The 25,225-nt window shown below is 46.4% G+C and overlaps 1 pseudogene; it reads left to right on the top strand.

Annotated features, from left to right (window-relative positions):
• The first annotated feature begins 23,759 nt into the window (after positions 1-23,759).
• LOC148143691 (uncharacterized) overlaps positions 23,760-25,225 on the top strand; it is a 63,342-nt pseudogene continuing 61,876 nt past the window's right edge.

Genomic DNA, 25,225 nt, shown 5'->3' with positions numbered 1-25,225 from the left:
CTAACTTCGTACACCTTAGTCCAACACGGGCACCTCCCGATCATGACAAATATTAAGCGTCCAAATGTGATTACGAGAGAAAAATGGCGAAGCTATTTTATTTTGCCGATTTTTTCCCTGTGCCTCGACATTTTATTTATTTTGCATTTTGTCTGGCTGCTCAACGTTTCTGTCTTTTCCCCAGGATAGAGGTATTCCAAAATTAGAGGGTAAAGGCTTAGGGTGTGGAGGAAAGATTTTACAAGATCTAAAAGACTAGGAATAGAACATTCACCCCTTACTGGGCGAAAGTGAGGACTGCAGATGCTGGAGATTAGGGTCGAGAGTGTGGAGCTGGAAAAGCACAGCAGGTCAGGCAGCATCCGAGGAGCAGGAGAATCGACGTTTCGGGCAAAACCCTTCGTCAGGAAATAGCCATGGGGAACTGCAGGGCTGTAGCGTAATCGAGTGAGTCTAAGTGGGATGCTGTTGGGAAGGTCGGTGTGAATGGCCAGTAGGAATAATATGGTTCCACTGCCTTAGCCACGCGTATTTTGAGAAATGTGGGAGGAGTGGGTTCCAGGTCGTGGGACATTGACACCAGGCCTGGAGAAGGTGGCATTTGTGCTGTCTCTTTCTTCACATTCTGCACCCCCCGTCCATTTTCTCCCCATCCACTGCCCCCTGCCCATTCTCTCTCCTCACACTGCACCCTCTATTCTCTCCCCCAACCTTCTCAACCCCAGTCTGTTCCCCTGTCCATTTCCCTCCCTTCTCCACCACCACCAGCGACCCCCTCACCCCCCACCCTCACAATCGTCCTTTCTCGAGCCTCAGCCCTCTTTGATCGCTGTATGAAGTCTTTCTCAGGGAAGAGAGAGAATGGATGGTGCTGACTTTACCTGGGAAACACGGCATGTGAGAAATAGCTGATTTTTAAAATTGAGAATAACTAAAACCATATATTCAGAAACTTCATTAAAGTCGGGAAGAATGTTATTTTTTTCAAAAAAAAGCTGCATAAATCTTTCTGAAACGTGCAGTTAGACCACAACAAAGGACAGGCTGTAAGGAGTGAATGAGTGAATAAAAGACAAGTCCAACCTTGCTATCGAGGAGAAAGTGAAAAATGCAGAGTCGAGAGTGTGGTGTTGGAAAAGCACAGCAGGTCCGGCAGCATCCAAGGAGCAGGAGAATTGACGTTTCGTGCATAAGCACTTGGCACTCGGCCACCGCTCCTTCAATCACCCTGCGATGGCGCGTGAACTCGCTGGTGCCTCCGCAGGTGGGAGGAGCAGGTGAATCCCTTCCGGCACGTACAGCAGGTGAATGGCCTCTCTCCAGGGTGGAGCCGCTGGTGGGTCAGCAGTGCAGCTGACTGAGTGAAACCCCTCCCGCACATGGGGCACGTGAATGGCTTCTCTCCCTTGTGGACTCACTCGTGCGTCTGCAGATGGCTGATCCGTCTGAAGCCCTTCCTACACACTGAGCAGGTGAATGGCCTCTCCCGGTGTGAATGCAGGGTTTCCAGCAGGGATGGGGAAGGGAATCCATTCCCACAGACCCCACATTTCCAAGATTTCCCCTTTGGACGGAGCTTTCCTTGTGTTGCTCTGGGATTGAAATTACAAACAGAACGGGTACATAGCCTTTCTCACCTTGAGGGGTGAGACTTTGATTCCTCCAAGCTGAGTAAATGGTTTGAACCACTTTTCACAGTCAACGCACTGAATCTCCCTCACTCCGGTGTCTCAGTATTGTTCCTGCCATAGGGCTGTGCAAAATCTCTCAAACAAACAAAAGCAACCATGTCTTCTTGATTGGAATGGCTGCTGATATTCAAGTCCCAATGAATCAAGTGGCTCTGTCAGAAGATAATGGATCATTTGCTCTCAGATTTCTTTCTGCACGTCTTCCTGCAAAGAAAAATCACAAAATAAGTGATCACTGTCAGTACAGTTAAAGAACATAACATAGGTGGCAATTCCTGCAGATTGCGAGATGTCTGCTGATCACATATTATCCAGGCCACAGAAACCTGAAAACCCTCATGCAGCCAGATAGCCTTAGCTGTGCATGGAGGAAAACTTCATTTCAGTGACAATAACATGGAACAACTGCCTACAAAGATGCTGGAAATGGAGCTGAATCAAGGATATGAAAATGAAATGTTAAGGCTGCTTGAAAAAAGAAAGGCAGTAAAATTGCTGAATGACTTCCTGCTGACCTATTAAATAAAAACTTATGACAAGAAAAGGATGTAACTCCATTACTACATTAGAAGGTGAATAATAATTACAAAGTAACTCTTACAACAGCCAACAATATCAGATATACACCATATAGAACAAAGAAGAAAGAAAGTTTACAGCCCAGGAACAGGCCCTTCAAGCCTGAGCCGATCCAAATGTACTGTCTAAACCTGTCGGTCAATTCCTCAGCATCTGTATCTCTCTACTCCCCACCCACTCACGCATTTATCCAGACGCATCTTAAATGAATCTACCGTGCCTGCCTCTACCACCTCTGCTGGCAACGCGTTCCAAACGCCCACCATCCTCTGTGTGAAGTAAAACGCGTTTTCGCTTTGAATAAGTGCTGCCCTTGCCGCGTTCATTGTAATGGTAGCTCTGTCTCATCCCGAATTCAGGCAGTTGGATCTCGTTTAATTAAGCTGTTTTTTGAGAGTATTGATTGGCCGTTTTTGCACAAGGCAGTGTAAGAAACTAGGGCTCGTCCGGGATTTGAACCCGGGATCTCTCGCATGCCCACGGACCAAAAGGAGAATCATACCCCTAGACCAACGAGCCACATACGGCAGCCCCGTAAATGCTGCTGAGTTCCTTGAGAATCTAACCTTTTAGTTGTGAACATGAGGAAAGAAGCAATTCTTTTCTAGGGTGCAAACTGTATACGTGCCAAACTGAGGGAATACACAAAGAAAATAGTTTTAAGAGAGATAGAAAGTATTTGAGCACCTTTGGAGTGTCTGCTCCCTCCCTGGATTCACTCCAGTTGCTACAAGTGAACAGTGTTTCACCCACCCCTACCTCCCCTTCCCCCTCGCTGCTGGAGGATGGTATATAGAAAGGGGGAGACATTGCTTGGCTCCCAGATATTGCTCAGAGGGAGGGAGTTTCACTCTGAAACTGACAGGGCTGCATCCGCATTGTGACGTCAACAATGGAGGGCGGGCCGGACAGCTGCCCTGCAGTTGAGGCACTTGTGGAGGGGAGGACACTTTGCAAACTCTCCTCCAAGTCTATGCAGTTTGAGTTCAAGCAATGCAAGGGGTTTAAATATACTTTTGAAAACCTCCTTTGTGCCGTGGGAAAACCCCTGCCGCGGGAAATGCAGTGTTACCGATTCATAGTAACAGAAGCAGGAGTAGACCATTTGGTCAAGCCTGCTCCGTCATTCATTAAGATCAGAGCTGCACCAACCTGCACTATCCCGACTACCCTTAATTCCGCGACCATGCAAAAACCCATCCAACTGTGTCTTCAATATACTTCATTAAGCTGTCTCAATTGGTCTCTTGGGCAGAGAATCCCATGGAGTCTCACAGAGTGACACAGATGTACAGCACGGAAACAGACCCTCCAACTCATCCATGCAGCCCAGATATCCTAACCTAATCTAGTCCCATTTGCCAGCACTTGGCCCAAATCCCCATAACACCTTCCTACCCTCCAACCTCCAACCCTGGCAACATCCCTGTAAATCTTTTCTGCACCTTTTCTAGTTTCACAACATCTTTCCGATAGGAAGCAGACCAAAATTACATGCAATATTCCAAACGTGGCCTGACCAACGTTCTGTATAATGGCAACACGAGTTCCTAACATCTATCCTCGATCCTCTGACCAACAAAAGAAAGCACACCAAACGTCTTATTTGCTATCTAATCTGCCTGCGTCTCTACGTTTAAGGAACTATCAACCTGAACTCCAAGGTCTCTTTGTTCAAAAACACTTACAAGGAACTTACCATTAAGTGTAAAAGTCCTGCTCTGATTTGTTTTTTTCAAAATGCAGCATCTCATATTTATCTACGTTAACCTCCAACTGCCACTTCTCAGCCCATTGGCCCATCTGATCAAGGTCCCGTTGTGATCTGAGGTAACCTTCTTTACTGCCCACGACGCCTCCAACTTTGGTGTCATCTACAAACTTGCTAACTATACCTCCTCCGTTTACATGCATATCATTTATATAAATGACAAAAAGTAGCGGACCCAGCATCAATCCTTGTGATACACCATTGGTCACAGGCCTTCAGTCTGAAAAGCAACCCTCCATCACCACCCTCTGTCTTCTGCCTTCTAGCCAGTTCTGTATCCCAATGGCTAGTTGTCCCTGCATGCCATGAGATTAAACCTTGCTCACAGTCTCCCATGAGGAACCTTGATGAACGCCTTCCTGAAGTCCATATAGATCACGTCCATCGCTCTGCCCTAATCAACTACTTTGTTAATTCTTCAAAAAACTCAATCATGTTCGTGAGACATGATTTCCCAAGCATAAAGCCATGCTGACTATCCCTAATCAATTCTTTCCTTTCCAAATATATGTAAATCCTGTCTCTCAGGATTCTCTCCAAAAACTTGCCCATCATGGATGTCAGGTTCACCGGTCTATAGTTCACTGGCTTTTCCTTACCAAATGTCTTAAATAGTGGCACCACGTTAGCCACCCTCTAGCCTTCCGGCACCTCACCTGTGACTATTGGTGATACAAATATCTCAGTGAGAGGCCCAGCAATCACTTCCCCAGTTTCCAACAGAGTTTCAGGGTACTCCTGATCAGGTCCTTGGGATTTATCCACATTTATGCATATCAGGATATCCAGCAATTTCTCATCTGTAATATGGGCATGTTTTCAATATGTCACCATCTACTCTCTCACATTCTATATCTCCCATGCCCTTCTCCACAGTAAACACTGATGCACAATATCAGTTCAGTATTCCGCCCCCCCCCCCCCGCCTTCCATCTACTGCAGCTCCACACAAAGGCCGCCTTGCTGATCTTTGAGGGGCCCTATTCTCTCCCTTGTTATTCTTTTGTCCTTAATGTATTTTTAAAAAAAAACCTTTGGGTTATCCATGACTCTATTTGCCAAAGCTATCTCATATTCCCTTTTGCGCTCATGATTTCCCTCTTACGTATGCTCTTACTGCCTTTATACTCTAAGGATTCACTCGATCTCTCTGTCGAGACCTGATATATGCATCCTTCATTATCTTAACCAAAGTCTCATTTTCTCTAGTCATCCAGCATTCCCCAACCTACCAGCCTTTCCTTTCACCCTAACAGGAATATACTGTGTCTGTACTCTTGTTATTTCATATTTGAAGGCTTCCCATTTTCCAGCAGTCCTTTAACCTGCGAACATCTGCCCCCAATCAGCTTTTGAAAGATCTTGCCTAATACCTGAGTCTTCCTCCAATTTAGAACTTCAACTTTTAGATCTGATATATTATTTTCAATCACTATTCTAATGTTAATAGAATTATGGTTACTGGCCCTTAGGTTTTGCACCCTCGCCAGTATGTACATCCACATTGTGAATTAGAAAATGTCCTTGTACACACTTAACAAATTCCTCTAATTGGCAGATAGGCAAATGGGCAGGAGTTATACCTTGGGTCCACTCTTCCTTCATTTCCATCAACCCTAACCCCATTCCCACCCCAATAGTCCAATGGCACTTTCCCCGGCAACTGCCGAATGTGTGACACCAGCCCCTTTACCTGCTCCCTCCTCACTGTGCTGGTGGAAGGCAGAGCCCACTCACTGTTCTGCTCTCTCACACTATTACGTGAGGCAGGAGAAGTCAGTTACAGTCATGCGTAGGAAATGGGCAACTTTAAACTTGTTCCAAAGGTCCTGTTAACGGAGAGATAGAAAGATGCTGTGCTGTCGGGACAGAGAGAAATGGACACCGGAGACTCTTCCCTCAGGTAAATTGATATGAGTACATTTTTGTGCAGCCTGCTTGGTGTTCAGAATTTATCTTAACACAACAATCCTGCAGGAAGTCTTTTCTTACACAGTTGGTTTCTTTACTGCGGGAAATGGACTAAAACAGCAAGTCATGTGTTTCAAATTCACCGGTTCATTGCCATCTGAGAGAAGAGGTTTCACACGAGATCAGGACCCACCGACAGAGAACAGGACAAAACAACTCAGAGCTCCACAAGGGTGCCAGCGGAACGGTGTAAATTTGACTTGTGTATCGATGTGACAGTGGTTAGCACTGCTGCCTCACAGCGCCAGAGACCCGGGTTCAATTCCCGCCTGAGGCGACTGACTGTGTGGAGTTTGCACATTCTCCCCGTGTGTGCGTGGGTTTCCTCCGGTTGCTCCGGTTTCCTCCCACAGTCCAAAGACGTGCAGGTCAGGTGAATTGGCCATGCTAAATTGCCCGTAGTGTTAGGTAAGGGGTAGATGTAGGGGTATGGGTGGCTTGCGCTTCGGTGGGGCGGTGTGGACTTGTTGGGCCGAAGGGCCTGTTTCCACACTGTAAGTAATCTAATCTAATCTAATTGAGCTCAGATACCCGAAGTTTTGGGAAACAAATGACATGGCAAGGAAAAGAACAGAGCGCCGTTATACGGGAAAGCTACTAAAGACATTAAGTGAGTAGGAGAAAATGGTTTCGCTTCTGGGTTATGATCCCAGCATGCACCCGTTGTGCCATTCTCCTGCATTGCACGGTAGCTTTTCCAGAGAAGTATTCGGCTTTTCATCTGGCGTGTGACTTGCATGTTCGAGAATGACGTCAAAAGATCTTCACTGCTGTCGTGTCATGTGCTGTTGTGCAGACATGTCGCCGATGTGCAAATATAAGCTCAATGTACACTAGAGACTCTGAGCCAGCTGAAACTTGCTCAGTGTGAAGTACATTCCACATTGCTCCAAGTAGTGCAAGCAGCAAAGTGTTTCCAGAACATCTGCTTGTCATGCTGTCCCCGGGGCGCTGATGTTTGTCTCATCCCCAGGAACTGGTCTATCTCCGCTGGCGGATAATTAAACCAATTTGTTTCTACTTGTCCGCTTTTCTGGAGGGAGGGAAGAGTCCATTCGCTCTTCTGCTCTTTAATTCCAATCCCTTGGGGTGAGAGGTATCACTTATACTTTGTGGGCGGCACGGTGGCACAGTGGTTAGCACTGCTGCCTCACAGCGCTCGAGACCCAGGTTAAATTCCCGCCTCAGGCGACTGACTGTGTCGAGTTTGCAGGTTCTCCCCGTGACTGCGTGGGTTTCCTCCGGGTGCTCCAGTTTCCTCCCAACAGTCCAAAGATGTGCAGGTCAGGTGAATTGGTCATGCTAAATTCCCCGTAGTGTTAGGTAAGGAGTAAATGTAGGGGTATGGGTGAGTTGCGCTTCGGCGGGTCGGTGTGGACTTGTTGGGCCGAAGGGCCTGTTTCCACACTGTAAGTAATCTAATGCGTGGGAAGTGAGTAACTTTGATTGTGAATTTCCTCCAAACATCTGTTATCGGAGAGATAGAAAGATGCTGTGCTGGCGGGGCAGAGAGAAATGGACACCGAGGACTCTTCCCTCAAGTAGATTCATATGAGTACATTGTTGTGCAGTCTGCTTGGTGTTCAGAATTCGTCTTCACGCAGCAATCCTACGGAAAATCTCTCGCAAAGTGGGCATCGCTTTCATCGCTGCGACCGCGCAGCAGTTAACATCTGAGCCCAAGTGCCTCAGATGAAGAGAATCCGAGTGAAACCTTCACACACTGAGAGTCATCCCCACGGCCCTGAGCTGCGGGACTGCAGACAGTCCAACACGGAAGGGACGGTAAAATGAACCATTGTCGCTCCCTCAGCCTCTCAGTCCCATAGACAGGTAGCGGGACGGCATAAACATGTACCATCGTTCTCCCGCCAACAGAGGCGGTCCAGCCCATCGTGTCCACGGCGACCCTCTGCCACTTGTCTCTTTCTGAGGTGATGCACAATCAGTGATATCTGTCCGAATACTCAGGGACTGTGTCTGAGTGGTGAACCCGTTTCTGACATGCTGATCCTCTTGTCATTCACGTACGAACCGGCGTGGCGAATTACTGCAGGCAAGGCACGAAATCACAAGGTATGCGTCTCAGCTCACTGGCATCTCAGAGAAGTGGGTTTGCGATTCAGTTCATAGGAAACCGACGAAGAACAGGAGTACACCACTCAGACTTCGAAAAGCAACTTATTTGAACGGTGTGAGTTTCGGATACGAGGCATTCAGACAGTCAGGAAGATGTTTGAAAGGCAAGATGCTGAACAGAGTGCCATCACAAAGGAAAGTCGCTCAAGGAGACATTGAACAATAGCAGAGGATGGCTTCGATCCATCGACCTCTGGGTTATGGGCCCAGCACGCTCCCGCTGCGGCACTCGCTCCTACGCACCGCGCACTTTTCCACGGGTCCCTTCAGCCTTTCGTCTGGCGCGTGGCATGCACGGTCGAGACTGATGTCAAAGATCTCCACTGCTGTCGTCTTATATGGTGTTGCACAGACGTATGGAGGCTGTGTAAATATAAACGTTTTCTAACTTCCCACATTCTGTTGGTCGAACTGTGATTTCACTCTGAATAGACGCCATGCGGCCCACCTTCGCTCTGCTGGGTCGACACAGTAAGTGAACGTGGGTCTCTATTCGTATCATTCTCTTGCCTTCTCCATGTAATTCTGCACATTGTTACTTTAAACATGACCACCGAATTCCCGTTTGCGTCTAATGAATCTGCCTCTTTGTCAGTGTCAGTTAGGGATTTACTGACCCCAACCACTCCCTGTACGAAAACGTTCTTCCTAATGTCACTTTTGGTTCTTTTCCTCATGACTTTAAAACTCTGCCGAATCGTTGCCGATCCTTTCAGGCGTGGGAGCATTTTGACTACATCACTTTCTCTGTCTAGACTTCGCATGACTTGGAAAGCTTCAATCGGGCCAGATTTCAAACTTCTGTTCTCCGAAGAGAGCTGTCCCAAATTTCCAATCGACCCTCATCGCTGACAGCCCTCAAACACCGCACCACTCACGTCACAACGGTATCGCCAATCATTTCACTTCGCTGATTTCTGTCCCAATGGTACGCCAGGGAGCCCAAACTCGTTAAACGAAGGTGCTTTTTGAGAAAATTAAGCAGGCACGTTTGCACAAGTCATGAAACGCGGGCTTGTCCGGGATTTCTCGCACGTCTGTATCGACGAAGACCCAAAGCGAGAATCATACCCCTAGACCAACGAGCCACCCAGCCAACACGCCTGCGCCCCCACTCTACCTCTTGAACCAGCTGAGTCTTGCTCAGAGTGAAGTATAGTTGACATTGAACAGGCTGGGGCTGTTTTCTCTGGAACGTCGGAGGCTGAAGGGTGACTTTATGGAGGTTTACAAAATTATGAGGGGCATGGATAGGATAAATAGGCAAAGTCTTTTCCCTGGGGTCGGGGAGTCAAGAACTAGAGGGCATAGATTTAGGGTGAGAGGGGAAAGATATAAAAGAGACCTAAGGGGCAACTTTTTCACAAGAGGGTGGTGCGTGCATGGAATGAGCTGCCAGAGAAAGTAGCGGAGGCTGGTACAATTGCAACATTTAACAGGCGTTTGGATGGATATATGAATAGGAAGGGTTTAGAGGTATATGGGCCGGGTGCTGGCAGGTGGGACTAGATTGGGGTGGGATATCTGATCGGCATGGACGGGTTGGACGGAAGGGTCTGTTTCCATGCTGTACATCTCTATGACTCTATGAATAGCTGCTTCTCATTCTGTCTCTCTGCTGCCGTTTGCCCGTCCCCATGAACCGGGCCCTCTCTACTGGCAGAAAATTAAAGCGTTTTCTTTCTAAAGTTTTGCAGCAACCTAGTCTACTGCATTCGCTCGTCCTCATGACTTCAAGGCTCTGCCGAATCACTACAGATCCTTTCAGGCATGGGACCATTTTCACAGCATTATTTCCTGTTTCTAGGCCCTACTGACTTGGAAATCTTCGATTCTCCGAGGAGAGCTGGCCCAATTTTTCAATCTACCTTTATTGCTGACATTCCTCAAACACCACACCACTCACGTCAACCTGTTCAACGCGATCGTCAACCATTTCACTTCCCTGTTTTCTAAGTCATTCGTACTCCAGGCAGCCCAACCTCGTTTCACGAAGATGCTTTTTGAGAAAATTAATGGGGCATTTTTGCACAAATGAAGTGAAGAGACGCAGGCTGGTCTGGGATTTGAATCCAGGACCGTGCACAAGTCTGCACAGTTAAAGACTCTACTTGAGAATCATGTCCCGAGACCAACTAGCCAAACAGCAGATATTCCCCCACCCACCACACATCTCTTGAGCCAGCTGAGACTTGCTTAGTGTGAAATACATTTGAGATTGCTCTAAGAATTGCAAGCGGCAAAGAGTTTCCAGAGCAGCTGCTTCTCATTCTGTGTCCCTGCTGCTGTTTGTCCCGTCCTCAGGAACCGGGCTCTCTCCACTGTCAGATAATTCAACCATTTTGTTTCGAAACTTTTCTCTGACACCCGAGTGGCCAGTGACAAGCATTGCCCTCGTCAACATAGGATACAGAGAACAGGAGACCACTCAGAGGTTGTCACCTCAACTGTGCACATTGGGCCAGTATATCATTGTGAAATATTTATGTCGAAGCTTTTTTGAGAAGCAGATGAGAAGGCAAGGTGCAGAACAGAGCGCCGTTATACTGGAAAGCTGCTAAAGACGACGTTGAATGAATAGGAGACAATGGTTTCTCTTTTGGGTTATGGTCCCAACACGCACGCGTTGTGCCATTCTCCCGCATTGCTCGGCAGTTTTTCCACAGACGTATTCAGCTTTTCATCTGGCGTGTGGCAGGCACGTTTGAGAATGACGTCAAAAGATCTTCACTGCTGTCGTGTCATATGCTGTTGTGCAGACATATCGTCGATGTGCAAAAATAAACTCTGTCTAAATTCCCACATTCTGTTTTTCGAACTGTGATTTCGCTCAGAATCACTCATTTTCAAAACTCGCAATATTTAAACTTTAACTAAGTGCTCATAGAAATGATTAGTGAACACCTGCAAGAAATTCTTCCAAACTTACCTGGGGAATTTCGCTTTGAGGGGTCTTGAACTTTAAGTGGAAGGAAGGGAAGTTTGCCTCGAGGCTGTTTAATGTGGAGATGTGTTCTCCATGTAAACTGGTCGTAGTGGACCATCCCAGTGCTTCCCGATGCGGGGCTGCCTGACCCCCAGGGAGGTTTACTTGTAGCAACTGGAGTGAATCCAGAGAGGGAGCAGATTCTGCAAAGGTGCTCAAGTACTTTCTATCTCTCTTTTAGGTATTTTCCTTGTGTATTCCCTCAGTTTGGCACGTATGCAGTTTGCACGCTGGAAAATGATTGCTTTTTTCCTCATGTTCACAATTAAAAGTGTAGTTTCTCATGGAACTGAGCCGCATTGAAAGGATTGGCATTTTGATATATATGTGTACACGCATTTAGTTGAAGATTAGATTAGATTAGATTTGAATGAAGTTTTCCTCTAAACACACCTAAGCCTATCTGGCTGCATGAGGGATTTCAGGTTTCTGTGTGCTGGGTATTATGTGATCAGCAGGCATCTGGCAAACTACGGGAACTGCCACCTATGTTATGTTCGATTAAGTGTCCCGCCAATGATCACTTATTCTGTGATTTTTTGTTTGCAGGAAGACGTGCCGAAAGAAATCTGAAAACAAATGATGCATCAACTTCTGACAGAGCCACTTGATTCATTGGGACTTGAATATCTGCAGCCATTCCAATCAAGAAGACATGGTTGTTTTTGTTTGCTTGAAAGATTTAGGACACTGCTGCGGCAGGAAGAATACTGAGACACCGAGTGAGGGAGATTCAGTGCGCTGACTGTGAAAAGTGCTTCACACCATTTACTCAGCTTGGGGGAATCAAAGCCTCATCCCTCATGGTGGGGATAGACTATGTCCCCGTTCTGATTGTAATTTCAAACCCAGACCAACCAAATGGGGAAACTGGGGAAATGTGGGGACTGAGGGAAAGGATTCCCTTCCCAATCCCTGCTGGAAAACCACAGACGTATTCACAGCGTGGAGAGGCCATTCACCTGCTCAGTGTGCAGGAAGGGCTTCAGTCGGATCAGCCATCTGTAGACGCACAAGTGAGAGAAGCCATTCACGTGTCCCATGTACGGGAGGGGGTTCACTCAGTCAGCTGCACTGCTGACCCACCAGTGGGTCCACACCGGAGAGAGGCCGTTCACCTGCTGTCAGTGCCGGCAGGGCTTCACCTGCTCCTCCCACCTGGGGAGGCAACAGCGCGATTACGTGCCATCGCAGGGGGATGGAAGGAGCGATGGCCGAGCGCCGCGAAAAACCCCGCTCTGGGGACTCTCAGGTTCGAATCCCGTCGCGGCAGATGGCAGAATTGGGATTCGGTCAGTAGTCTGGACTTCAGAATCTAAGGATGAAACCATTTTCAGAAGGCAAAAACCCATCTGATTCACTCATGTCCTTTTCAGTGATGGAAACTGCCATTGCGGAAAGAATTCACTCAGTCGTCCCAGCTGCATGCTTTACCCGGCTGTCCGAAGAATCCAGTTACAAAGGGACAACTCAACTGACCAAAAAGAAGAAAGTGTGGTGGGGGGAGTGGGGGTGAGTGTGTGCACTTTGAGCTTGAGGTGCTTTTTTTTTTAAGAAAAGCTACTTTTTGTACGCCTTGTGATGTGGAGATCTGAAGCTGTAACAAAGTTGGGTCACAGTAAAGGTTACCTGAACTTAGTGTCAAGCTTAAACTCTCATTGAAAGCTGTGAGATCCAACAGCTTCTCATTTATTTCAGCCACCAGCACCGAGTTTCCAGTGTCGGTCTCAGAAGGAGCAGTGAATGAGTAGCTAGTATTGTTCGAAATTGTAAATTTTTCAGGACTGCAGGTTTATTGTTTCATTGGCATTGCAAAGTTTACTCGCAACAGTGGGAGATGTGGGCTGTATTCACTGGAAACAAAGTTTTAAAATGACACAAACACCAGGTTATAATCCAACAGGCTTATTTGGAAGCACTAGGTTTTGCAGCGCTGTTCCTTCATCAGGTAGCTGTTGAGTAGGATGGTAAGACACAGAATATATATAGCAAAAGATTATAGTGTCATGCAACATAAATGATATATTGAAGAAACCTGTTAAGTCTTTCATCTTTTAAAATGGGTTGCAGATTTCGGTTCATTCATCTGCAAATCCCAGAACTTCTTTTTAGTAACATTCTCCAGGTAACTTAATGTTTTATAAAGGGAGGTGACACCTCAGGTCAGACAATGCATGAGAGCTGTGAGGTTAGAGTCTGTCTGTATCCCAGTCTCGAGTCAGACTGGTTCTATTTCCAAATATATAATCCTGCAAATGCAATTCACCCCAAAGACTTCTATGTGTGAGTGCATGCATGAAACAGAGCGTCTGTGTGTGTGCGTGTGCATGCTGGGTAAAGCGTGCTTGTGATGGAGTATAATTGTGTGAGAAGGTGTGTGCATGGATGTGAGTGTGAGGGGTGTCTCAATGTGTGTCTGAGAGAGAGCCTGTCTATCAGAGTGGGTCTGCACGATCGTGTGAGTACTTGAGTATGTGTGTGTGTGTGTGTGTATGTGTGTGTGTGTGTGTGTGTGTGTGTGAGAGAGAGAGAGAGAGAGAGAGAGAGAGAAAGAGAGAGTTTGCGTGTGTATTGTGTAGCTGGGTCTCCTGTAGTGAGACATGGACCCAAGGTCTCAGCTAAGGTCATTCTCGTGTGTTCCAAACTTGTTATCAGCCTCTGCTCGGCCACTAGAAATGATTAAGCAGTTAAGCAGTTTCACAACACACACTGGAGAGGGCAAGGTGAAGGGTATATGTCTGAAACGTTGATTCTCCTGCTCCTTGGATTCTGCCTGACCTGCTGTAATTTTTAAGAATCACATTCCCGACTCTGACCTCCAGCACCTGCAGATCTCACCTTCTCCTCATGGGCGAGGTGGGGCTTGTCTTTTATTCACTCATTCACTCTTACAGCCTGTCCTTGGTTGTGGCCAAACTGTGCATATATCAATGCAAGTTTCAGAAAGATTTCTACACCTTGTTTTTTTTTTAAAAAAAGAACATTCTTCCAGACTTTAACAACGTTTCTGAATATTTGATTTTAGCTATTCTCAATTTTAAAAATCAGTCATTTCTCGCACACCCTGTTTCCCAGGTAGAATCGTCACCACCCATTCTCTCTTTCTCCTTAAAAGGGCTTGATACAGCGATCAAAGAGGGCTCAGGCACCAGAAAGGACGGGGCCGGTCGCTGGTGGGGGTGGAGAAGGGAGAGAAATGGAGAGGGGGACAGAGGTTGGGGGGTAGAGAAGGACTGGGGTTCAGAGGGTTATGGGGAGAGAATGGGGATGCAGTGTGAGGAGAGAGAATTTGCAGGGGGTAGTGGGTGGGGAGAAAATGGACGGTGGGCTGCAGAGTGTGAAGAGAGAGACAGCACAATCCTACCTTCCCCAGAACTGGTATCAGTGTCCCACGAACGAACCCACTCCTCCCACAGCAGACTTGGGGCAATCATTTCTCAATATACGCGTGGCTAAGGCAGTGGAATTATATCATCCCTACAGGCCATTCCCACCGACCTTCCCAACAGCATCCCATCCAGACCCACTCGATTATGCTACAGCTCTGCAATTCCACATAGCTATTTCCTGACGAAGGGTTTTGCCGGAAACGTCGATTCTCCTGCTCCTCGCACACTGCCTGACCTGCTGTGCTTTTCCAGCACACACTGTCGACCCTAATCTCCAGCATCTGCAAGTCGTCACTTTCGCCCTGTAGGGGGTGAATGTTCTATGCCGAGTCTTTTGAATCTCTTCAAATCTTTCCTCCTCACCCTAAACCTATACCCTCTAGTTTTGGAATACCTCTACCCTGGGGGAAAGGCAGGAACGTTGAGCAGCCAGATAAAATACAAAAGGAATAAACGTCGAGGCACAGGGGAAAAAAACATTTCGGCAAAAAAAAATGGCGTTGGCATTTTTCTCTCGTATTCGCATTTGGATAGATGAAATTTGTCATGTTCTGGAGGTGCCCGTGTTGGACTGGGGTGTACAAAGTTAAAAATCACACAACACCAGGTTACAGTCCAATCGGCTTGTTTAGAAACATTTAGCTTTCGGAGCGTGGCTCCTTCATCAGGCGATTGTGGAGTATAAGATCAGAAGATCATAAATTCTGTGTTACCATGTTATACTCCACAACCACTTGATGAAGGAGCAGCGCTCCAAAAGCCCGTGCTTCCATAAGCCTGTTGGACTATAACCAGATTTTTTGTGATTTTTAACTCTAAAATTTGTCAGTAACACCAGCATCGTGACAGAGCATACTGAGCATGCTTCGCGGTGTCAGTAAGCACTGCGCATGTCTGCCGGTGTCAGCAAAGTACTGCGCATTCTCCGGGGTGTCTGCAGAAAAGGAACACGACCTCCTTTCCATGGACCAATGGAGAACCTTGGAGGACCCGAAGGAGTCTGGTCCTCCTGCCAATTAGAGTCGGCCATTGTCGAAATACGGAAGTTGGACCGTGAGCTCTGAAGCCGCTCTTTTGTCACTGAATGAAGATTAAACCTCACTCCAAACTATAAATTCCTTCCTCTGTCTAAAATTTGTGAGTATAATAGTGTTTTTGTCAACACGTTTTCCATTTTCTTTTCATTCTGGCGTTCAATTATTGATTTGTAGCAAATCAAAGGAAAGAGTGAATCGAGGGAGGGGACAGACTCTGGAAAAGTTGATCCAGGTCTGTGCCTCACTTTGCAAACGCAGTGCCACAATGTAAAGGTATAGCGTTTGATGTATGTAAAATAAAAAGCAGAAAGGAGGTGCATTGTTTATGTAGTGATATGTTGAGATGTGGCGAAAGTGAGATGCTGGAGATCAGAGTTGAAAAGTGTGGCGCTGGCAAACCACAGCGGGTAAGGCAGCAACTGAGGAGGAGAGTCGACGTTTCGGGCACGAGCTCTTCATCAGGAAAGATGTGTGGATGGACAAAGGGGCCTCGGTGTCTTTCGAAACCAGTCACTGCCAGTTGTCAGACAGGAGCAGCAAGCAATGAGCAAAGCAAGTGATATATTAGCAAGAGGAATTGAGTTCAGAAGTGTGGATGTCTTTCAGCAGTTAGGCCGGTCATTGAATGTATTAAAGGCTGAGTTCATTTGACTTTGATGAACAAAGAAGTGGATGGTTTAGGGGGAAGGCAAGAAAATGGTTTTAAGACCAGTATAGAACAGTTACAGAGTCATACAGCACAGAAACAAACCCTTCAGTCCAACTAGTCCATGCTGACTATATTCACAAACTAAACTAGTCCCACCTGCCAATGTTTGGCCCATATCCTTCTGAAACTTTTCTATTCGTGCACTTATTCAAATTTATTTTAAATGTTGTTACTGTACCTGCATTCACTACTTCCTCTGGACATTCATTTGACACACACTCCACTCTCTGAAATGAAAAATGTGCTCCTCATGTCTTTTTAAAATTTTTCTCCACTCACCTATAAAAAATTGCTCCCTATTTTTGAAACAACAGCTGATATTGACCTCATCTATGCCCCTCGTGATTTTATAAACCTCAATAAGATCATCTCTCAACCTCCTATGTTCCAGTGAAAAAGTTCCAGCCGATTCACCTAGATGTAAGTAGATCCATATTCAGTTATGATCTGTTCAATGCTTGTGCAGGCTCGAAAGACCAAATGGCCAACTCCTGCTCCCAATTCTCTCACTGTGGCCAGGACAGCAAGAGACCATAAGACATAGGAGCAGAAATTAGGCCATTCAGCCCATCAGGTCTGTTCATACCATTCAATCGTGGCTGATAGGTTTCTTAACCCCATTCTCCCACGCACTCCCTGGAACTCTCCATCCCCATGATACTCAGGAGCCTATCTACCTCAGTCTTAAATATCCTCAGTGATCTGGCCTCTACAACCTTCTGTAGAAATGAATTCCATAGATTCACCACTCTTTCACTGAAGAAGTATCTCCTTATCTGCGTTCTAAAACACCTTCCCTTTATTCGAAGGTTGTGCCCTCAGGTCCTAGTCTCTCCTACCAATGGAAACATCCTCTGAAAGTCTACTCTGTCCAGGCCATACAGTATTCTGTATGTTTCCATTAGATCACCCTGAGTGTGGGCCTGTTAATCAGCATGAAACAGACCCTTCAGGATGAGGTACAGCAGGGATTAGGTTCAGCAATGAGAGAATGGAGGGAGGTATGTGGGACAGAGATTTTCAGCTTCTAGTGAATAACAGAGGAAAGAGAGTTTAGCATAAATTAGAATTGATTGGATGGGCCAAGGAGTAGCAGATGGGGTTTAATTCAGAGAAATGTGAGATGTTGCATTTTGGTCCAGCAATCCAGGCAAGACTGACACAGTCAAGGGGAATGTCGCAGAACAAAGAGACCATGGAGTGCAGGTTCATAGTTCGTTGAAGGTGGAGTCTTACATAGACAGTATAGTGAACAAGGTGTTTGGTATGCTTTCCTTTATTGACCAGAGCATTCAGTATAGGAACTGGGAGATCATTTTGCGGCTGTACAGTACATTGGTTAGGCCATTTTTGGAATACTACATTCAATTCTGGGGTCTCTCTGATGTAGGAAAGATGTTATGAAACTTTGAGAAGGGTCAGAAAATATTTAGAAGGCTGTTGCCAGATTTGGAGGGTTTGAGCTGCAGGAAGGGGCTGAACAGGCCAGGGAGATATTTTCTTTGGTGCATCAGAGGCTGAGTGGTAACCTTTAAAGAAGTTTATAAGGGGCATGGATAGGGTGAATACCCAAGGTCTTTTCTCCATGGTAGGGGAGTCCAGAACTAAAGGGGCAGAAGTTTAAGGTGAGTAGGGAAAGGGACCTGAGGGGCAACATATTTTCAGACAAGGTGGAACGTGCATGAAATGAACTGCCAGAGGAAGTGGGGAGGCTGATACAATGACAACATTTAAAAGCCACTGGATGGGTACTTGAATAGGAAGAATTTAGAGGGATGAGTCTGGCAAATGGGACTCGATTAGTTTGTGATATATAGTTGGCACGGATGAGTTGGGCCAAAGGGTCTGTTTCTGTGCTGTATGACTTTAATCATCTTCAGTGAAAGCAGAAGTGTTGTTGTGAAGACTGGACTTTCAGAGCAACTTTCAAAAATGTTTTGCCCTTACTCAGAGCAGAAGAAGTTACAATGAAATCTTTCATTTGTGAGACAGCAACTGAGTGAGTGAGTGAGTGAGTGAGTGAGTACATCTGGGATTTGGTGGAAAGTGGGAATTCATTGCACTGTGGGGATGAAACCCTACCCTATCCAGTCATTTCTGCTGGTAGATGAGACCAGGCCCCAAGATTAGGGGAAGTAGATTTAGGACAGAGATGAGGAGGAACTGCTTTTCCTGGAGAGTAGTGAAACTATGGAAGTCTCTGCCCAAGGAAGCAGAGAAGGCAGCTTCGTTAAGTATATTCAAGACACAATTAGATGGGTTTCTGCATAATTGGGGAATTAAGGATAGTTGGGACACTGCAGGGAGGAGGAGCTGAGATAATGGATAGATCAGCCATAATCTTAATGAATGGCAGAGCAGGCAGGATGGGCCAAATGGCTGACTCCTGCTTCTATTACTATGAACCTATAACCCTGCATTTCCCATGGCTAACCCAACTAACCTGCACATCCCTGGACACTATGGGCAATGTAGCCTGGCCAATCCAAATCAAGGCTGGTGAGCAATGTCATGATGTGGAAATGAACATCAGAGAATGATAGAAAGGGACAAGGAGAGTAAATATACCAGCAATCAAAACTGGATTCAGAAGATCACAAAAACTGAAACTAAAAACTGAATGTGAGCTGCATTGTAACAGAAGTGAATGAATTGACTGAACACATTGAAGAGAATAATTATGATCTGAGACTCCTTACAGGGACATGGCTTCCGGATGGCAAGGACTGGATCCCTGAATATCGAGGGGGTAGTCAAATGGGAAGCTCAGTAAAGGCAGAGGGTTGGTGCTGCTCATCAAAGCACTGATCACAGGGTAGTCTGGTGTCAGCTTGGATTTCAGGTCCGGATTTCTCTGTCCTCTGTTGATCTCCCTGTTCCCACAGAGTAAGATGTGGTCTGTTCTCAGCTCTGCTGAATTTCTGCTGAAGCTTTAACGCCCCCTTTTACACGTTCGGGAAAAATAAAACATTTAGTCAATCGAGACCCAATCCATCATCTCCCAGACTGTCAACCAGTCCAAGTAAATCTGAAGTAGGGGTCTCCCAGGATTCTGATAGTGCTCTACCTGAGGAATTCTCTCTCCCTTATATCTAACTATTAATATCCAGCTATGATTTACAACCATACTTGCACCAACAAAAGTAAAGCATCTGTTATCAAATAGACATATAATTATACAGCATGGAAACAGGGTTTCTCTATTACACACATAGAACCACACTCTCCATGGGGATGAATTTGAATTTGCAGCATTACATTTGCAGATACATTCTATTTTGCTCAAAAATTCTAAATTGGAGGAAGGACAAATTTGACGGTGTTAGGCAAGAACTTTCAAAAGCTGATTGTGCGCCAATGTTTGCAGGTAAAGGGACGGCTGGAAAATGGGAAGCCTTCAGAACTGTGATAACTAGAGTCCAGAGAAAGGTGAAGGTGAAAGGAAATGCTGGTAGGTATAGGGAATGCTGGATGACTGGAGAAATTGTGGGTTTGATTCAGAAAATGAAGGAAGCATATGTCAGGTATAGACAGGATGGATCGAGTGAAGCCTTACAGTATAAAGGAAGTAAGCATATACTTAAGAGAGAAATCAGGATGGGAAAACAAGGGACATGAGATAGCTTTGGTGACTAGAGTTAAGGAGAATCCAAAGGGTTTTTACAAATACATTAAGGACAAAAGAATAAGTAGGGAGAGAATAGGGCCCCTCAAAGATCAGTAAGGTGGCCTTTGTGTGGAACCGCTGGAGATGGGGGAGATACTAAATGGGTATTTTGCATCAGAGTTTACTATGGAAAAGGTCTTGGAAGATATAGAATGTCGGGAAATAGATGGTGACATCTTGAAAAATGTCCATATTACAGAGGAGCAAGTGCTGTATGTCTTGAAATGAATAAAAGTGGATAAATCACCAGGACCTGATCAAGTGTAACCTTGAACTCTGTGGGAAGCTAGAGAAGTGATTGCTGGGCCTCTTGCTGAGATATTTGTATCATTGATAGTCACAGGTGAGGTGTCGGAAGACTGGAGGTGGATAAACGTTGTGCCACTGTTAAAGAAAGGTGGTAAAGACAAGCCACGGAACTATAGACCAGTGAGCCAGATGTCAGTGGTGGGCAAGTTGTTGGAGGGAATCCAACTGAGGGACAAGATGTACATGTATTGGAAATGCAAGATCTAATTAGGCATAGTCACCATGGCTTTGTGTGGGAAATCATGTCTCACAAACTTGAATAAGATTTTTTTCAAGAACTAACGAAGGGAACTGATGAGGGCAGAGAGGTAGGTGTGATCTATATGGACTTCAGTAAGGTGTTCGACAAGGTTCCCCATGGGAGATTGGCGAGCAAGGTTAGATCTCATGGAATACAGGGAGAATTTGCCATTTGGATACAGAACTAGCTCAAAGGTAGAAGGTAGTGGTGGAGAGTTGTTTTTCAGACAGGAGGCCTGTGACCAGTGGAGTGCCACAAAGATCTGTGCTGGGTCCACTACTTTTCATCATTTATATAAATGATTTGGATGTGAGCATAAGAGGTATGTATAGCTAGTGAGTTTGCTGATGACACTAAAATTGGAGGTGTAGTGGACAGCGAAGAAGGTTACCTCAGATTAAAACGAGATATTGATCAGATGGGCCAATGGGCTGAGAAGTGGCAGATGGAGTTTAATTCAGATAAATGTGAGGTGCTGCATTTTGGGAAAGCAAATCTTAGCAGTACTTATACACTTAATGGTAAGGTCCTAGAGAGTGTTGCTGAACAAAGAGGTCTTGGAGTGCAGTTTCATAGCTCCTTGAAAGTGGAGTCGCAGGTAGATAGGATAGTCAAGAAGGCATTTGGTCTGCTTTCCTTTAACGGTCAGAGTATTGAGTACAGGAATTGGGAGGTCATGTTGCGGCTGCACAGGACATTGGTTAGGCCACTGTTGGAATATTACATGCAATTCTGGTCTCCTTCCTATCGGAAAGATGTTGTGAAGCTTGAAAGGATTCAGAAAAGATGTACAAGGATGTTGCTAGGATTGGAGGATTTGAGCTATATGGAGAGGTTGAATAGGCTAGGGCTGTTTTCCCTGGACCGTCAGAGGCTAAGGGGTGACCTTACAGAGATTTATAAAATCATAAGGGGCATGGATAGGATAAATGGACAAAGTCTTTCCACTGGGGTGGGGGAGTCCAGAACTAAAGGGCATAGGTTTAGGGTGAAAGGGACCTAAGAGGCAACTTCTTCACTCAGGGGGTGGTATGTGTATGGAATGAGCTACCAGAGGAAGTGGTGGAGGCTAGTCTGGATGGACATATGGACAGGAAGAGTTTGGAGGGATATAGGCAAGTTGCTGGCAGGTCGGACTTGATTGGGTTGGGATATCTGGTCAGCATGGATGAGTTGGTCTGAAGGGTCTGTTTCCATGCTGTCCATCTATGACTGTATAACTCCAAATGCACAATGTGCTGGCAGTCAATGCAGGCAGCCAATACATGTAATATTTTGTAAATTCCACTTTGCAAATCGAAGCGGGCTGACTCAAGATTGGGATACAGACAGACTCTGACCTCATTCCTTTCATGCATTATCTGAGCTGAGATGTCACCTTTTCTTATAAAACCTTAAGTTATCTCGAGAAGGAGCCTGACAGGAAGTTCTGGGACTTGCATATTATTGATACCTGCAACCCATTCTAAAAGATGAAAGACTTAACAATCCAGGTTTGTTCAGTATATAATTTCAGTGGCAGGACACTGTAATGTTTTTCCATAAATTCTGTGTCTTATGATCTTGTACGCCACAACCAACTGAATAAGACGCAGCACTCCGGAATAAACTTATTGGACTGTAACTTGGTATTGTGTTATACGTAACCTTGTCCAGGTTGGGGTGTATTCGCCATGTTAAATGACCCATAGTGTTCTGTTTTGGACGGGTTCAGGTGGATTGGCAGTGTTCAGTTACCCAAATCGTCGAGGGATGTGCAGGTTAGGGTGGATTGGCTGTGCTAACTTACCGATAGTGCCCAGGGATGTGCAGGTTAGCATAGATTGGCCGTGCTAACTTAACCTACACACCCCTGGGCACTATGGGTAAGATGGATTCACTGTGCTAAATTCACTCTTTCATGGGCGGCACGGTGGCACAGTGGTTAGCACTGCTGCCTCGCAGCGCCAGAGACCCGGGTTCATTTCCCGCCTCAGTCGACTGACTGTGTGGAGTTTGCACGTTCTCCCCGTGTCTGCGTGGGTTTCATCCGGGTGCTCCGGTTTCCTCTCTCAGTCCAAAGATGTGCAGGTCAGGTGAATTGGCCATGCTAAATTGCCCGTAGTGTTAGGTAAGGGGTAAATGTAGGGGTATGGGTGGGTTACGCTTCGGCGGGTCGGTGTGGACTTGTTGGGCCGAAGGGCCTGTTTCCACACTGTAAAGTAATCTAATCTAATCTAATTAAGAGAGTGGTATGTGCAAGGAATGAGCTGCCAGAGGAAATGGTGGATGCTTGTACAATTATGACATTTGAAAGGCATCTGGATGGAAATATAAATTGGAAGGGTTTAGAGGGATATGGGCCAAGTGCTGGCAAATGGCTCTAGACTAATTTAGAATATCTGGTTGGCATCGACAAGTTGGACTGTTTCCATGCTGTGTATCTCTGACTCTGGCTTGCCACATCTGTACGTTCAGTTTCTCCCTGATGTCGGTGTTAATGCCTTTGATGTCTCATTTTGCTCTCTCCTTTCCAGGGATGTTAACCATTTCATGTCTGGTTGTTCCTCAAGAACGTGCATTGCAGGTTCACCCTGAACTGACACTATTTTTTGCGCTTTCCAATGTCAGACCTGCTCACTCTCAGCGGTGGAGTTATCCAAAATTCAGAGAGATGTCAGTCTTGACGTTTTTGAGGTTCTGCCCCTGGAAGATCCTGAATCCACACCTTCAGGAGAATTAGTTAGAGCGGTGTGAGAACAGAGGGAGAGAGAGAGAGAGTGTGTGGGATGGTGCTTTCAATTTTCAGTGTGGAATAACAAAAGAAAAGAATGCTCTGCAGAAAATAGAATTGCTTGTTCTGAATTTCTACCTTGCACTGACAGTCATGACTTTTGTAATCTCTTTTTACAAAGCATTTGATGATCTGAAGACACAAGTTTCAAAATCAACAGATGAAGGGCTGATGCCCGTAACATCAACTTTCCTGCTCCTCGGATGCTGCCGGACCTGTTGTACTTTTCCAGCACCGCACTGTTCAACTCTGACTCTCCAGCTTCTGCAGTCCTCACTTCGACATCAATGTCCGACAGTCACTTAATCCATCAGGACAGCAACAATTTTTGACTGTGATTCTGTGAGAAGGAGCAAAGCCTTTTGGTTCCTGTTGGAGCACGTCTTCAGCATCAATGCGACTGGATGAGAGACCCTACTGTTGCAGCGCACTGATTGTGGAACCGGAAGCGGTTATACGGCCTGGAAAGAGGAATTCATGGCAGGGAGGGGCTGTACATGCGTTTGTGTGCAGCAGAAGCTTCTGCCATGGAGAAACCCAATGGACCCCGCCCCATGCAGAAACCGTGGAAGTGTGCCGACTGCGGAAAAGGCTTCCGTGTCCCTTCTATCCTGGAGACTCATCGGCGCAGTCATACTGGGGAGAGGCCATTCACCTGCCCCGAGTGCGGAAAGGGCTTCAGCTATGCCTCCGACCTTGTGAGGCACCACTGGGTCCACACCAGGGAGAGGCCCTTCTGCTGTCCCGAATGCAGGAATGCCTTCAGCAATTCCTCTGACCTGGTGAGGCACTAGCGGGTCCACACAGGGGAGAGGCCCTTCAGCTGCCCGAGTGTGGAAAGGGCTTTACCCAGGCCTTGACCCTGCTGGCCCACAGGCAGGGGCACACCGGAGAGAGGCCGTTCTTCTGCACTGAGTGTGGGAAGGCCTTCAGCAATTCCTCCATCCTGCTGGCCCACCGGCAGGTGCACACTGGGGAGAGGCAGTTCACCTGCTCTCAGTGTGAAAAGGGCTTTACCCGCGCTTCCCATCTGCGGAAGCACCAGCGAGTTCATGTGCCATCGCAGGGGGATTAAAGGAGGGATAGCCAACTGCCTGATTGACTGGACTATCAAACCAGTTCCGGGGACTGCCAGGTTTGAATCCCGCCATGGCAGATGGTGGAATTGGATTTTGGTCAGAAATCTGGAGTTCAGAACCTCATGAAGAAATGATTGTTTGGGGGTCATCACCCATCTGATTCACTCACATCCCTTTTTAGGGAAGGAAACTGCTGTTGGGGAAGGATCACTCAGTCGTCCCAGCTGCATCCTTTACCCGGTCTGGCGTACACGTAACTCCACACCCACAACAGCATGGTTGACTCTTCATTGCCCACCACTGCCACCGGTCATTGAGTGGGGAAAGACTTACTTGTTTCCAAGGTATGGGTTGAAATTGCTGAGTGAGGCAATACTTCCTACAGTTAAGGCTGTACCAAGGATCCAATTACAAACTGACAACTCTGTGGCGACCATAGTAAAGAAGGTGAGGTGGTGTGGGATGGGGGTGCACGCTTTGACCTTAAGCTATTTAAAAAGCAGCTACTTTTTCTATACCTTTTTGCTGGGGGGGCGGGGGGCGAATCTGAAGCTGGAACAACTTTGGGTCACAATAAAGGTTACCTGAACTTATAGCCGGGCTCAGACTCTCATTGAAGGCTTTGAGCGCCAAGAGGTTTTTGTTTTAAAGCTGCTCATTTCATTTCAGCCTCCTGCACTAAGTTTCCAATGTCATGTATCAGATGGAGCAGTGAATGAGTAGCTAGTATCATTAGAAATGGTAACTGTTTCAGAAGTGCAGGTACTTCACCGTTTCATCAGCATTGTATAGTTTACTGGCAGCAGCGGGAGATGTGGGCTGCGTTCACTGAAAACGGTGTGGAGGTGCCGGTGTTGGACTGGGGTAGATAAAGTTAAAAATCA

Source organism: Chiloscyllium plagiosum, unplaced genomic scaffold, assembly GCF_037043375.1.
Source record: "Chiloscyllium plagiosum isolate Xiang-an unplaced genomic scaffold, Cpla_swu_hap1 HiC_scaffold_27, whole genome shotgun sequence".
Lineage (NCBI taxonomy): Eukaryota > Metazoa > Chordata > Chondrichthyes > Orectolobiformes > Hemiscylliidae > Chiloscyllium > Chiloscyllium plagiosum.
This window is presented reverse-complemented; position numbering and strand designations above follow the sequence as displayed.